The sequence below is a fragment of the Serinus canaria genome, chromosome 11, assembly GCF_022539315.1.
Source record: "Serinus canaria isolate serCan28SL12 chromosome 11, serCan2020, whole genome shotgun sequence".
Lineage (NCBI taxonomy): Eukaryota > Metazoa > Chordata > Aves > Passeriformes > Fringillidae > Serinus > Serinus canaria.
The window spans coordinates 12608128-12623478 of NC_066325.1; the positions used below are offsets into that span (position 1 = coordinate 12608128).

The 15351-nt window shown below is 48.8% G+C and overlaps 1 protein-coding gene across 1 annotated transcript in view; it reads left to right on the forward strand.

Moving 5' to 3' along the window:
• The window catches only part of GNAO1 (G protein subunit alpha o1), a 129910-nt gene that overhangs the window by 92852 nt on the left and 21707 nt on the right, over positions 1–15351 (forward strand). The window lies entirely within an intron of this gene.

Genomic DNA, 15351 nt, shown 5'->3' on the forward strand with positions numbered 1-15351 from the left:
TACAGTCAGTGGCTTCTCTACCATCAGGGACCACAGCCAGCTGTCATTCAATGGGAATTGCCTGAATCCATGGCTTTGGTTCATACTGCCATGAGGACAGGACATCCCCCCATAAATGGCTGCTGTGGCTCTGAAGAGATGTTCAGTGTCTCCCCAGCTTCAGTTCAGACCTATTTTTAGTGATAATTGATCCAATACATTTGCTTCCACTAGGCCAGGAGACCAAAGGTTTTCATCCCATAATTTCAACCACAGCATCTGTTGCAGTCAGGCAAAATGCCCTTGGCCCTGGACTGTGTCTTGGGCAGGAGTCAGCCAAAGGTGGTTTAGTATAAACATAAGGACCAGGCAGGCAGAGAGAATTCATTTCCCCAGCTGTACCCTTGGACCTTTTGGTAATCAGGGAAACAGAAGCTTCCCAATGGTGTCAGGCAATGCTATGTCCATGCTTTTGGCTGTCACAACCTCCCACATCAACAAGTTCACCAGCTGTTTCATGCACTTCTGGAGTTGTTATTGTGTTTGGATTGTTTGGCATCTCTGCTTGGGGTGTTCCTGGATATCAAAAACACAACCCAGGCACTGGTGGGGCTGCTGGTTTTGCTCTGTGTGGTGGGCCTGGTGCTCCCAGTTGCACCAGCTGCTGCCACCCAGGCTGGCAGGGCAGCTGGGGAGAGCAGCTCTCGAGGTGCTGCAGCAGAAGGCAAGGGATGACACATCATTTGGCATTGATGGAAAACTGAATGGGAAACCTGCAGATGTGTGCTTGGTGACACAGCATCCTACCCAACCATGATCACACCTCAGAGATGATCCTGGCATTCTGCTGCCTTTTAATCAGTCCTAGGTGGATGATGGTCTTAATCTGTATTTCGTTGCCTGTAGTAGCAAAATAAGTTTTCTCTTGCCAGCAGCTTTTTCTCTTTTTCTTTTTTTTCTTCTTTTTTCTTTTTCTCCCACAAAATCAGGGTATGATGGCATAAACATACCTTTAGAGATATAAATTATCTAAAATGCCAGTCCTAATTGCATTACAACTTTGTGAAAAAACCTTCAATTGTTTTAAAGCCAATTACCTTGAGGAAAGTATTTTGATTTTCCTTCCATGCAAGATAGCAGTTGAAAATAATAAGCAGAGCCCTCCCAATATGACCAGCTGCTGTGCAATTCATCAGCAAGAGCTCTGAAACCACAAGCAGTTTCTAGACATCAACTGAAGAGGCTCTGTGCTGTAGTATTCACAGCAATTGCAATCTAGGGGTGGCAGCCCAGCCAAATTCTGGTGCCTCTGACAAAATCTCTTGCATCCAGATGAGGATGGATGACCCTCTGTGCCAGGGCAGTGCTGTGATGCCTCTCTCCTGAGGTGCACTGTGAGTTGTGCTGTGGCTGGACACCTTTTTTCTCTGGGCTAGGTTGGATGGGGAAGCTGGAGATAACAAAGTCCCTCTCATTTACAGCCCTGCTGGTGTTCAGGAGCCTCTGGTGGTTCCACCACTGGGAGCAAAGATGTTGTCACATGGCAGGGCACCAAAACACGTCCTTCTGCACCTCTGGGCCTCTGTGCCATCAGGGGAGATGGTGGTGCAAGGGAGAGCTCAGATGGCACTTATTCACGCCCAGTGGACTCCCAGTGAAAAGAGGCATATATTTTATGTAATTCTTCAATGCTTTGGGCTTGTTTACTTTTGCATGAGTGGAAGATTTGAGACAGTTTTATAATTTTTTCCCACCCTGGGAAAAGGCTTGTCTTTATTGACACTGATACTCAATTTAAAACACCAACAACTACAAAATGTGTTTTCATTAGGGCTGAGAAAAAGAAATTCCAGACAAGAACTGAATTCTAAGTTCCCCAAAGTCTGAAAAACAGTGACAGACAGTGAGCTGCACTAGCATTTCATTTCAGGCTTCTCCTGGTGTTAAGCCTTAGGGAGTGGCATTTTGCTGGCCAGAGGGAAGTTTCCTGCAGGAGCTGGAGACTGTGCTGCATGGCTGCTCAGCACATGCCACAAAGCCTGAAGGCACCAAGTGACCAGGTCGTGTTGTGGCCAGCACAGGTGAGACCTTCAGGAGTGCTCTGGGCACTTCCCTTCACCCAGAAACCACCCACCAAATGCCCTGAATGCTTTCAAACCTCCCCCTGCTGCTTGGCTGTTTCTAAGGAGCCACCACCTGGGCTTCTCTGAGTCAGTGCTGCTGTTGTCTTTAATTGCTCTTCCAGTGCTTTACCTTGAGGTTTTTTAAATGGCTGGAACACCAGGCCTTCTGTTGCAGCCCCTGGGAGACCAAGTCACAGCCTGCAAGGCTGGGCAGCATGGCTCTTACCAGTCTGTCATCAATTTCACTGAAAATAAGTTTAATCTTTTGTGTTAGACTGAACAAGAAGTGAGTATTAGCTCCCTTCTGGAGCCAGATGGGCCAGAGCACATTGCTTTCTGGCCTCTGATACATGCAGACAAGTATGGATTTCCTGCAAAGGTTTGATTCTTTTGGGCTCTAAAGTCAGCCAGTCCTTTGCAAGGTTTTCATAGCTGCTGCAAAGGAGCAGTAGAAAACAGCACTTTTACAAAGGAGGAAGAGGGAAGGTTCTGTAATGGACCCCCTGTGTCTTGGACTGCAAAAAGCAAAACCATAAGGAAGGCAAGACAAGGGAAGAGAGTAAGATGGAGCAATTGGTTTCATCTTTTTTTGTTATTGCATTTTTTTGTATTTCCCTTAGGCAAATTTACGGGTGGGTTGCGTTCCACATTCCTAATATCTTGATTATGTTTTTATTCCTACTTATTCTCCTCTTCCTTTCTTGTCTCTATGCCTAGGAGCTAAATCTACCTCTGATCATCAAAGAGTCTGGGCAATGCTGATGTCTTTTTCTTCTCCAGCCAGTTTCTGTCTGTGGAGGCACATCTGTGACCCACATTTTGCTTTCAAAATCAGCAAAACAGAGGTTTCCAGCTGGTTTCCTTAATCTCCCACTTTTGTTCAGATTTTAAAATTGTCTTGTGCTTCCTAGCCTCGAGTTCCTAACTAGGCTGGTCAGTGGAGTGCAGCACATAGGGCAAGTCTGATCTTAAGCACCCAGGGATGGGGACTGGCTTTGAAGAGCCTCCAAACTTCAGGGGGAAATGGAGCAGACAGAGCATCCACACGAGCACTAATTTTCCGTGTGCGTCTCCAAACAGGAACAGGCCCTGCAAGATGTGTAGGCAGAGACAGTTTGCAAGTACACAGACAGAAAAAAGCCAGAACCTATCTCAAGTTCTTCTCCTCCTGCTTCCAAGTACTTTGAAAGATCATTTGATAATGCCAGGGCTGTGAAACTACGGTGAAAATGTAAAATATTTTAGGCCTGCATTCAACCCATCCATCTTCACACATATCAGAGGTGTCAGGGCTAGGAAGCTTGTTGCCTTTGGCTCCCTCCATCAGGAGCCAAGGAAGAGAGAGATGCCTCTGAAGAGGGATACAGACCTCAGTGTTCAGTGGAGAAAGAGAGATGCAATTGTGTTTGTTGCTCTAGCACAGCTAACCACAGCACTGACATCTCAAGTCTGTGCCAAATACCAAGCCCAAACTGGACAACACTTTGGTTATTTCATCTTCAAGAATTGGTCTGGCAATGCCTTACAGAAAAACGGCACCAGACTCAGAATAAAATACTGCAGTGCCTTCCTTCTCACCCCATCTTGTGTGGGACTGTTTTCTGATCTATCTTCCTTGCAAAAGAATTGTCTTTGCACGACGCTATCACCTTCCCTACTGATTCTTACTGCATCCCACGTGCCAACACACACTTTGCATCAAAAAAGCAGTTAAGAAAGCAGAGCCAGATGTTGTTGTGATGTGGTGAATGGCTTCCAGATTGAGCCCTGACAAGGCAGCATTGGAACAGACTGCCCAGGGAGGCTGTAAAATCTCCATCCTTGGAAGTGCTCAACACTGAGCCACCTGAGATAATTTTCAAGCTGAATTTAACTTTGAATTTGGTCCTGCTTTGAAAAGGGGGATGGGCCAGATGAACTCCAGAGCTCCAACCCACACTGGCACTTTTGGGTTTGTTCTTTTTCCCTTTACTCTTCCTCTGATGATGCTGGGTTTAAAAGAGAGAAAGGGCCTTCAAGGTTTGCTGCAGTTTCCTGTGTCTAGTCAAGCAGGACCATGCAGCTCTGTGATAATCTCCACATCCCACAAATCCCATGGTCTAAACATTTACCTTGCTGGCTTCACCAGCAAGGCAAACATTTAAACCATGGGACTTGTGGGACTTGGTCATTATGCAGGACTGTCAGGACATGATCCATTTTAATGAGCTGCAATTGTTTCTGGCACGCCCAGACTGTAGAAAGAAAAATTATAGGTCATGGTTTTGCATTAATATTCCCATCAGGTGTGTAGATTCCATTTTCCCATCACAGCTTTTGCATTAGAATATGGTTTTCTGCACACCCATCTTACTCGTGCCTGTCACTTGCGCTCCCTTGCATTTAATTGGAGGCAGTAGCAGCATAAATGGAACAATCCAATTAATTGGGATGACTTGCATTGCGCTGTTTATTGAACAATGCACCTTTGTGTCTTGGAGCCCAATAAAGCAGAAAGAAAAAATACATCATGAGTGTAGAGGTAGGTACGTTTGTCTGAATTTATGGTTTAATTTACCCCAGTAAGTAAATATGCCCACCAGCGCTGAATAATCCAGTTCCCCTACAACAAGAAAAACAAAACAGTCCATAAAGGCCAGAGCTGGAACCACCAACCTTGCTCCATTCCCACAAATGAGATGCAAATCTATTTCCAGGGAGGAGCAGCTCTGCAGTGCTGGTGCTGATGCTGGCTCTGGAGTGGGGCTGTTTCTTGTCAGTGCAAGGTGAGGTGTTCTAGTCTTGCAGGGCTTGGGCTTGCTAGAGGTCTTAGGTTTTGTTATTATCCTCGTAAATTAAGGAATTGCTGTGATTATATGGCTTCACCTAGGGCTGAATGTGAGGTAGAGGAAGAGCACAATAGGAAAGACATTGTTCTTTAAATCAGCTGGATGTTTTCCAGCATCTCCCCCTATGTCTTCATCCATCTGGAACACCCAATTTCACCAAAATTGGATACAAACTCTTCAGGGGCTGCCTCTGTTGGCCCAAAGCAGAGTGGAGACATCAGATTATCTTGACAGTATGTGTTAAGTCACCTTCCTATGCCACCAAACGCTGACAGGAAAGCAGGAGGATTGAGCTTCTTTGGCAGAAAACTCCCAGACAGAGAGGTCTGCAGGACTCTGCATAACACAGCCTCACCATAAGACACTGGATCTTGTTATAGTGCCCATCCCACCTGGCCCCTCTCAGACCCCAGGGCAGAGGCAGAGCTCCACCAGACCCACCCTCTTTTGGGGTACAGCTCTGAAGAGACACAGGAGATACAGACAGCCCTGCGAGGAGGAGCAGAGAAGCTACATAGGTGGTTCACTCCTTGGGCACAGAGGCATAGCAGTACCTGCCACCTCCTTGCCATTTTTCATTCTGTGTTGCATTGTAACTGTGTTGTCCTTGGTCTGGGATTAGTAAAATCTTGACACCTTGAGTAAGTAAATTGGTATTTAATGAGACACAATTAAATGGGCTCATCAGATCAGGGCTGTCCCCATTTTGGCAAAGGGGTAGGAGCTGAAGTAGTTCACACTGCCTGGAGGAGGAGACACTGCAAGAACTTGGAAATTATCTCTTCTCTTTTCACATTTTGCTTAGTGGTGAGGAGCAGCCAGCACCATCTATAAACACAGCACAGGGCATCCCCCCAAGGAAACCTGCTGAACCACAGTCCTGAACCCCAGATAATCTGTTCTCATCTCTGACTGACAGACCCAACAGGAATTTCTTCCTGCCTTGTGAAGGGCTGTGGGTGACAGATTTGGCGCAGAAAGATTTGACTTTTTTTGGCTGAGTATTTGTGTATTTTTAGGCTGAAATGTCCTTATGAAACCAGCTGGAGCTGGCAGGCTGCCACCAAGGGTTGAGGTTGGGTTTTTTTTGTTCCGTTCAGTTTGTTTTTTCACTGCTGCCCCTATTGCTGGCTGCAGCCTCCCTCTCCCTCCCTTCCTCAGGCAGCACTCACACCCTGCAGTGAGCCCCTCACTGTGTCTCCCACCTTTCACCCCAAGCTCCTCATCACACCGTGGTGTGGCAGTGCTGGGATGCAGCTTCACAGCCAGGGAGTCCAAACTCTCCTGGGAGCTCACAGCCCCTGCTCCTCCTCTCCTGCAAAGCCAAGGAGTCCAAGCTTCCCCCTCCCTTTCTGCACCCTGAGGTTTGATGTACAGAGCACCCCCAGCTCCACCATCACACCCTGCCCTGCAAGACAAACAGCATCACTCACACAGGCTGAGGGCAGGAGATGGGCACCTCCTCAGGGGTGCACCAGAGAGGCTCTCAGGGTAACCATTGCTCCTAGAAGCTCCTTAGGGAATTGGATAGCTCCAGCAAGGCATTTATCCCCCCGTGTGTGTGATTCCTGCTTTATGCCAGCCAGTCAGCACCCCCTCTGTGCACCGGGGGCTCTGAGCCCTGTCCCCCAGCAATGTGTGTGACCACGTGGGGACATCAGCTGCTCTCAGCCTCCTGATTCTGCCGTGTGTCTGCAGGAACTCTGTCAGGAGACCACCGTGCCGAGGCTCCTCACACGGCTGGCGTCAGTCTGGCACCGTCTGTGAGGCTGGGAGGTGAGCCTGGCAGTGGCCTGTGCTTTCCCGGGGTATTTGCTACCCGTCTGAAATCCTTAAATGGCAAAGAATGGCAGGAATGCAGGGGTTTCTTTGCAGGCAGGCTCCAGGATGGAGCAAGCTGCCTTCCACACAGGTCTGCGGGCACCAGCGGTGAGGTGCTGCACAGCCACCTGTGCCCCCCCTCCCCGAGTCCTATCGCAGAAATGATCCCAGTTTGTAAGGAAAGGTTGAAAAAGGACTTTGCTGCAGTCCAGGGAGCATGTAGCAGCACATTGGGAACTCTGGGGCAGAACTGCCTGCACCAGCCATGGGGTGAACAGCCCAGGAGGAGCCACTCCAGCTTAGGACAGGCTCTGCCAAGCAGGACAGATCACCTCACTGTGCTCAGGGTGCAGTTATCTTCCTTTCCCCTCCTTCATAGTTTCTGATCCCTCCATGGATCATCCCATACCCCATCCTGTGCCCTGCTCAGGACTCACCACTGTGCCAGAGTGGTGCCATTCATCAGCTCCCACGGTGCAGGAGAGCTCCAAAGGCTTTTGAGTGACTGCTAGAGGTGTGCAGCTGCTGCCACTCATCCCCCCAGCCCCTCCTGGGGACCAGAAAGTGCACACACACACTCACCCTTGCCACTAGAAGAATGCAGCATCCCCATCCTCAGGTCAGGAGTTTTATCCAAAATCCGACTTTAAGGTTAGGAGTTAAATCCAAAACCAATCACAAGCCTAGCCAAAACTCCCTGTTTTTCAGAATATATTAAGAGAACCATTGGAAAATTGCTTTTATCTGCTGCTTCCTAAACCCTCTGGCTTGTACTTTAAAGCCTTTTGTCTGTGAACAGGAGAGCTGGAAAACCCTTTTTTATTTCCTTAAGCAAATAGCCCATCTAATATCCAGCCTTGAGGGGCTTGAGAGAACAAAAATGAAGGGGGAAAAAACAGGATGTAGCAAGCGTTGTGACACGCTGTAAAATCACCAGATCACAGGACTCGGCAGTGATGGGTTTGAAGCAGCAGATCTGTGCCCGTGCCGGGAGGGCGGCACAGCCTGTTTTAGGAAGGCAGAGCCCCCCAGCCCCCGTGGTGCCTGTCGGCCAGCAGGCTGCAGCTCCTGGTCGCGGTTCCCGTTGGGGACAGTGACACGGGGCTGTTGATGAGCTGCTGACGTCCGCGGTGGCGAGAGCGGCGCAGCGAGGCTGGGCGGGCACGGAGGGAGGGGAGCCCCGGGCAGCCGAGTCCCAGCACCGTCCTGAGCGCTGGGATTCGCTCCGCGGAGCTAAGGGCACCGATTCTTGCACAGACTAACTGATACAATCGCTCTAATTAGCCCTGGAGCAAACGGCACTTTGTGTCTTCTCTCGCTTATCCAGGCCATGTGCGTGGCTGGGATGCTGAGCGAGCCCCAGCCGCGGAGCTGCAGTTTGGATGGGAAGAGGGGAAATGCGGGGTCCTTTCTGCAGGGCTCGGCTGCACGGACACACGGCCGGCCATGGCCGGTGCCCTGTGTGGGGAGAGAATTGGGAGAAGCCTGGCACCAGGGGATTTAGGTGCAGGCTGTGCAGGCAGCAGGGGGTTGTGCTTTTCCTTGGCATTTCCGTACAGCCCTGTGGACACCAGCTCTCCAGGGCTGGGTCAGTGCCAGGGGTGGCCTTCTTGCCTCCTCCCTCTCTTGGAAACCTGACGAGGGGGTTGTTTGTACCTGGCTTTCCCCAGAGCTCTCTCAGATGAGGCTCTTGTTGATTTGGGCAGCAGAAGTGGAGGCAGACAAATGTGATGCTGCCACGGCACTGCTCACATGCCACTCTACCATACAGGCTGGGCAGGAGCCCCATCAGCACAGGGGGCCTAATACACTGCAGACAGATTTTTGACCTTTTCCTGTATTTTTTTCTTTTTGCCTGTTCCACACACTCATTGGGACTAGCTAGTGCTAGGTTCATATCAGTCCATCCATCCACACCTTTTACACTATTGCATAAAAATAACAGACTGTCTATGAACTATTGTTCCATCTTCCCCATGTATGTTCCTTGCCTTCAGACCACTGACATATCACACAGATCCAAACCCAAAGCTTCTGTATTCTCAGCCCACCCAGAAAACCCTGGAACCCCCCACCTGCCTCTCCCCCTGCCCAGCTCAGGCTCTCAGGGTACTCCTGCAGGGACTGTCAGGGTCAGACACACACTCACTCTGCTTGCTGGGCACAGGCTCTGGGCAGGGTTTCTCACTTTGCTCAGGACAGCAGAAAGGCTGGAGAACAGCAGAGTGAACACCTGTCCTTGTGCCAAAATCCTCATGCTTACAACCTTCCCCACCTCCAAAACATTTACTGCATTTGAATGTTTGAGTGCCTGGAGAAGGGACCTCCTCAAAAGTCCCTGGGCACCCTGAGACTCTCCAGAGACTGATTTTATTGGGGAAGAAAGAGGAGGAATTATTCTGAGCCTAGATTTTAGGCAGCACCTACTCCATGCTGCTGGGTGGGGAAGGAGGAGATACAGGGGAGAGGGAAGCCAGGCACAAACTGCACCATGGAGCCACGCTGAGGAAGTGCCAGCTCTGGTTTTGGTGGTTAGTCCCAATCGTTTGCTGGGGATTTACAATGTGTTTTGTGTCCTTGTAACTCCTTGCTTGCTGGGCTACACTGTCACCCCAGTGCTGAACAGCAGGTTTGCTGGGAACAGCAGAACTGAAAAGAAATTTAATGCTCTAAAACTGCAAGCCTGGTCCATGGAACACCATGTGAGCAGTCCCTGTAGCTCTGAGGCTTTTACAGCACTTTTAGTGCTATAGATCAGAATTTCCCAGTCCCTCAGTATTGCTGTTGGTATGTAGGGTTTGGCAATAGCATAAGAACCATTTCCAAATCCTCCTTCAGGAAAACACCAGCCAGTACATCCTACTGAGCATCATTAATGTCAGTTTAAACATTTGCAGTTAAACAGATCCCTGCTCTTGCAGTGCCCAACATGAGAAATACTGCACCAGTGTGCTGTGCAGTGATGCCAAATATGCTAAGGACAGGAACAGGAGAAAAAAAAGAGACAGAGGTGGCTGATGCTAGTTAGCAGATGCTGAGAGCTGGGAATTGATAATGGAGTCCAGGCAAAAACCCTTGCTCAAATTAAACTAATGTTAAAGCAGCAACTTCAAATGAAGAAATCCCCAGAGGACCTTCTCAGTGAACAAAAGTGCATAAACAAAGAAGTGACACAAATGCAGAAGTTACAAACAAATTCAGGAAAAAAGGCTGCACATTTCTGCCCAAGAGCTCAACTACCCATACCCTGCCCAGGGATCACCCTTGGGGATGGAAGATCTCTTCCCCCACACATGATGAAGAGCTGAATCTCCTGATCCACAGTGTCGCTCCAGTCCCACCTGCACTCAGGGCTGGCAGTGCAAGGTGTAGGATTAGCACCTCTCTGAAGTCCCAGCAAAGGTCATCACTGGAAGGACTCCCTGGCTTGTCAGGGCCTCCCGTGGTGACAGTGGGGAGCAGGCAGCTTTGCTGCACGGAAGGCAAGACCTCCTATAGGAAGAGATCACTCACATCAACAGTGAAAGCCTGAAGAAAAATGGCACAAAATCCAGTTTCTTACTTTACACATGCTACCTTGCCAAACCAGCAGTGCCATGTTACTCTCCTCTGTGGTTTTGGCTGCAGTCCCCCAGGTGCTCCCTCCATGCCACAGTGACACATCACGCTGGCTCCCTGCCTGTGCTCCCCAGGCCTGGGCACATGGGGCATGCCTGCTCCATGGTCCTGTTCTCTGCAATGCTGCTTCTTCTTTTTCCTTACTTATGCCTTAAATCTCATCAGTCCTGTCCTCAGCCCTAGGGACGAGCGGGTCATGCTGTGAGCATGTGAAGAAGACCCCACAAGAAAAATATTTATGGGGATGCAGAGGCAAGGGAGCAGCAGTGCAGATATGACCCAGATCCATCCTGCAGCCTTACCCTGTATGGACCTAAGGAGGCATTCCTGGGATTCAGGAGGTTATTTCTGTTTTCACTTTGCAGTGGGAGCCAAAAAACCTCTGTATTTTGAGAAGCTTCAAACATTGATTGGATACGGCTGATCCTTCCATCAGCTGGTACAGTGCCACCAGATGGATAAATCTTGCATGCATCTGTAATTACTGCTTAGCTTGTGTTTAAGTGCTGTGTCATTGATCTGCAGAACTCATCAAAATCCATAAGGGAATGCACGAAATTATATTGGATGGAGCAGAAAGGTACATGACAACATCCATTTTCAGCCTTGTTTGTTCACCAAAAAAAAAAAAAAAGAAAACATTTATTTATCTCCATTCAAATTCTTGGGTAAACTAGTGATTTAATCATCAATTGTAACACTGTTTTATCAGCTGCTCTTTATGTAAGCAATATATTTCTTTCTTGTAGTGGGCCTTAATAAAATTCCATCTACCAGCCTTGCAGTACCTGCCCCTAAGTGGGTAAATTCTCTATTGAAAGCATGGAAGAATATTGCCTGAGGTTTATAACCCTCAATATGGAAAGTTCTGGTGGTCAAAGCTTCTGACTGCATATCAGAGAACCCAAAGGGATTTCCAAGTGCCACCACAGATTTCCCATCGTGTCCTCAGGCAAATCATCAATCCCCTTGATACTTCCATTCCTCCTAAAGCAAGAGTGATTAATAGTATTTCCCTGCTCCAGTGGGAGGCTGGGAGGACACATCAATCCTGCTCAGCAAGAGCTGAGGTGCTCCAGGAGCAGGGAGCAGGGAGCAGGGGCAATGCTTTGCTCACCAGCCATCTGCTGGAGGTGCTCTCCTCCCCTCCTGCAGCCAAGAGGAAGCACACCAAAGGCATTTATTGGGAATAAAGCCCACCATGTCTGGAAGAACTGATGCTTTCCAGACCTAACGTTTCTCTGGCCCAGCTCCATCCTCCCACTGGAAGTGAAGTGCTCCTGGGTCAATTCAGGAGCACTTCTCCCAGAAGCGGGGAGGAACTCCTGCTCTGCCCGCCTGGCTTACTGCAGCACCTTGGCCCGTGGCTTGCTCCCAGGAGATGTGGTCACTGACAGGTCCGTGGGCAGGCAGCTGAGGCTGCTTCTGGCAGTGACATGTCCCCAGGGCACAGGGGAAAGTCTGCACAAACTCAAGTGCAGACAGCTTTTCCCAGCCCTGTGGAGAGACATGCCTCTGTGGTGTGCTCTGCTCATCCTGCACAAAGCCACAGCAGTTTTGTGGCTGGGCTGTCCCATACAGAGTATCCCAAATCAGTTTTGTCATGCAAATGTCCCTGATGCATCTTGAGCTGAGCACAGGGAGCAGCCCATTCCTGCAGAGGCCTGGGAGCAACCCAAACCACTGTCTGGAGGAGTGCAGGAGCCTAAACCCAGGGGTGGGTGTGTGGTGACAGAAGACTGTGCTAATAGACCTCTGAGGTTGCTCGTGCCAATAGAAGAGAGAGAAAGGAAAGATGAGGGGCCAGCAGGTGACAGCCCTTCCTGGTGAGAACAATGGAGCTGTTTTGATATTCTATAAACAATCTTCTGCTGACAATGATCCGCTTGAACATTTTCTAAAGGGATGAGAAACTCCATGAATTTTCCCTTACGTGTCTCTGCTTCTGGATCCGGCCTGGATTGAAACCAAAATGCTGCAATACCACAAGCAAAGCTGCTCTCGAAGGAGCCTCAGCCTGACAGCTGCTGAGAAGGACCAGAAAGTCCATTTGCGTAGCACAGATTTTACACGCCCGAGAGATCTACCCATGTCTGGGATAACTGAGATATTTTTAGCGTGCAGCCAAGGGTAAAATTTCCAGGTTTTGCTTTTGCTACCTATGAGTCACATCTGCCCATGGCAGAGCACTGGCTAATTTTGGTACCCATGGTTTTTGGCAGGGATGCTTAAATGACATTTGAAAGCAGAAATCCCCATAGCTTGCTAATAGATCAGGAAAATGGATAGATGAGAAGATCCAGAGATATGATTCTCACTCCATCAGCAGCAATGCACCTTCCTCAGCAGGGTGAGTGGATAAATGGGGCTTCTGATTGAAGTCAGCTCCCGACAGACCTACCCCACTCCTCGTAATTGCACCATCATCCAGCCATGGGCATCCTCCCGCTACCTGACACGAGAACACAGATCTCATTAAGTGATGCTTTCCTTTGCAGCATTAGATCTAAATCCTTTACTGGTGCTATCCCTGCTGCAGACAGACACCAAGTACTACAAAACACTGCAGCTATATCTAATTATTTTCTTCCTTAGCTTAGAAACGTAGATGTTAATGCTACTTCACCAACAAGTGTGTAAATAGATGTCCCAGGTCTTTATGCACACCCCAATGAATATCTCTGGCCAGAGGCTGTTCAAAAGGTTAGAGTCTGTGGGACTGGTTTCATCTGTGGTCCCAGCTGTCTGCTTTCCAGGGCTGGAGTAATTCTGAGTAATTAGCTCATTTGGCCTTGGGGCCAAATTGAATATCTGCTGTGCAATGCAAGGAGTATTGGGACAAGCAATCCTTCGTGCCTGTGCTGGTGTTCTCTCTGGGGGCTGTGCATGCAGCAAACTGGGTTAGTTGATGTCTCTCCTCTGTTTGGGCTCAGCAGATGCTTGTGAATGCACCAGGGGCCCTGCTGCAGCACGGGGCCTGCATTCTCTGTGCAAGACTCCTTCCCAGAACAAGCCCTTCATTATCCCAAACTCCCTAGGGCTTATTTTTAGCCCCTCCTTTTCTTTCCTTTCTTCTTTTTACAGTATAGAAAACCATCAGCTCCTCTGTCAGCCTGCTTATAATGGCAGTCCTGGAGCAAAGAAAAAAAGCTTCAAACCCACTGACTCTGTTGCATAAAGGTTTAGGCACAGATCCTGCTCACTTCCAGGGTTCCAAGTCCTACCATTCCTCATCCCTTTTCCAGCTCAGCTACTGCCCTTCAGAGCTGGCTGTCAGAAGGAAGCAGAGCCTTACATAAAGCAGGAGCAAGGCTGGAGCTTTGAGCTTTCCTGTGCCTCAGCCCAAGTTCGATCAGTGCCTGCTGTGCAGAGGACAGCCCTGTGCAGGGCCACCAGGAGAGAGGAGCTTGCACAGCCTGAGCCGTGCGTCATCCTGGGCTCACGCAGAGCCACTGGACAGACACAGCCAGCCCCTGTCAAAATCCTCTGCTTACAAAACAAAGGTGCCTTGTGGTCAGAAGCTCTGTGCTAAACAACAATTTAAATCACAGACTTTATATAAAACTATAAAACAGTGGCATTGCCCAGATGAGGACACTGCTAAAAGGCATCACAGCACTGCTGGTGGACTGTGGTCACCATATCTGCCCTGCGTAGCAGCCCCAGGGGCCTGGGTTACACTGCCTGGTTCTCCAAACAGCATCAGATTGAGGGACTGTAAAACAGATGGTCACTTGTACAACAAGGCAGCTATGGCTCCCTCCTTCCTCCATCTCAGAAAGGATTTGGGACATGAGGAAAACCCCTTTCTATGTGACAAAAGGCTCCAAAAGGCTTCTGTGAAGTAATGGTAGCAGAGCAAAGATGCTGCACAGTGGATGTTGCAGAGGTCTCAGAGATGTCTACAGAGAAACAAGTAGGAGATAGAGAGGAGAGGGAGGACAGCTGTTCCCATTCAAAAATTAACAAAGTTAAACTCTGACACGGCAGTTTAAGAACCGGAAAAAGGCAGTTTGTTCACAGACAGGGTAGCTGAGCTTGGAAATTCCTTGCTGCAGATGTGGTTGTTAGAAGCGTAAATTGCTGCGAAAAGCGCCTAGACAAATTTCTGGAAGAAAAATCATTGAGGGGTAATAAATATAAAGATATCACACTTCTCTTTGAAACTCGGTTATCCATATGAACTGCTGGAGGCTGGAAAAGCTGAATACTGCATGCTTGCCCTGTATTCGTGCTTTTCTCTTAACATCTGCTCTTGGACACTAGCTAAGCTAGGTGAGTCATTGATCTGACCCAGACATGTTGTTTTTCTCTTTTGTAAGGGCTCTGATATGTCAGAAAATACCTTTTTCACCCCCTCTTACATCCCATCCAATTTTCAAGCTTCAATGCAGAAAGATAAGCCCACATCTCCTTTCCCAGTACCCCTCCAAAATCCTTTCTGGGTAAGTTGCTCATGCTTGCTTTTCCTCCAAGACCCACCTCACCCCCAGCCAGAGCTCTGTGATAACAAACTCAAACACAGTGGCCTTTAATTCCAGCAGTAAGGAGCAGAGACATGGCCAGAGCTGACCACCTGTGAGCAAAGCCAGCCAGCACTTGCACCTGGAGACCCCTCATGTCCTCAAGCACCTTTGTTACACAGCTGCTATTTACTGACTCTTCTCATCCACATGTGATGCTAAAAATTGTTCTGGATCCAGTCATGCCTTGGAAAACTGCAAGTCTAAGTAGGACAGCTAAACGCCAACCTGCTTTTATTCATTCCTCCTGCCTATCATTAGTATTAATATCAACTTGTCAAGTTGATCTTGATGTACAAGCCCTGTACAGCCTTGCCTCAGTGCAGGGCCAAAACCATAAAAAATGCATCACAATGCAGCATCTTTTTTGTCAAGATTTGGCACCTTCCTTTAATAGCAGGGACCATCCTCCTCACTCCCTAGAGAAGAGTAATAAAAACCCATGGCATCCAGCAAGGT